The following is a 1,117-nucleotide window of genomic DNA, read 5'->3' on the forward strand; positions in this document are numbered from 1 at the left end:
TAATTTTAGTCACTAAATGTTAATGAAAAATAAAACCACTTTAAAAAGATGGAACTTATGTACAGATTAATGTTAGTTTATGCATGAACCCTTAGGCTTCAGAGTTCTAATACCGAGTTTTCAAATGAGCATCTCTTTTTTTATGGAAAAAGAATTCAATTTATTTCCTATCTATAAAGTGTAAAAAAAAAAGTGCCTTGGGTATAAAATCTAAATGTCTACCATCTGCTCAGTTAGGAGTTTAGAAATGTCACTCTTCGCGACCTTCAGTCCTTATTTAGTGTTTGGTGCAAAGAAAGCAGGTGCCAGGAGCCCCTCCTGTACCAGGCAAAGTGACACCTTCCGAAGGATAATGTGTAAGCCTTCTGTGAGGAAGAGGGGTGGAGAGCAGGAAGGAAAGAGGGAGAATGGAGGTGTGAGGCTAGGGACAGTTATGTACTTTAATCTGTATTGGGAAACACTTTAATTTGCAAGAGGGAGGATCTTTCTTCTTAACTGCTGAATACAAGTGGCCTGAGCCTGTCCTAGGAAGGTTAAACTGTTTCCTGTGCATGGGGCCAACCCCCATCCCACAGAGGCACAGATGCAGCCTCTATGAGTTAGGAAAGGCATCCATCAATGTGGCAAGAATTGGTCACCTTTGAACTTGGTGAACTTGTGCAGTTATAAAGAGTCCCGGCAGAAGTGAGAATCACCCAGTCTCAGAGCTGTCCGTTTGTAGAAGTAATGGTCTAACACTGCTGTGCTAGTCTCTGGGATACAAACAGCATTTGAAGTCCTTCTGTCCAGACAAAGCAGTTGGAGTTTTTCCAGCGTAAATTCATGACCCAGACATGAAGGGAGATGCTGAGGGTGAAGAACACAGCTGTGAGGATGATGGTCCTTTTGAAGTTACTGAATACAAGGTTGACCAGGCCAGCCTGGAAGACAAAGGTGTTGAAGAACAGGAGGAAAATGATGAAGTTGAAGAGACTCGCACTATCCTGGATGAGGAAAAACACCAGCAGGATGATAGGAGCCATTCGAAGTAGCTCTGCGAAGGAATTAACAAAGAGCTCATAGGACAGCAGCAGGACCTGCAGGGAGAGCAGTTGTTATAGTTACTGGTCTGGAGCAT

At 43.2% G+C, this 1,117-nt stretch overlaps 1 pseudogene; it reads right to left on the reverse strand.

The window, feature by feature from the left end:
• Positions 1-663: 663 nt before the first annotated feature.
• On the reverse strand, positions 664-1,117 carry LOC112824945 (transmembrane protein 138-like; annotated as a pseudogene).

Source organism: Callorhinus ursinus, unplaced genomic scaffold (assembly GCF_003265705.2).
Source record: "Callorhinus ursinus isolate GAN/ISIS: 27379988/994484 unplaced genomic scaffold, GSC_fseal_2.0 scaffold12, whole genome shotgun sequence".
NCBI classification, from domain to species: Eukaryota; Metazoa; Chordata; class Mammalia; order Carnivora; family Otariidae; genus Callorhinus; species Callorhinus ursinus.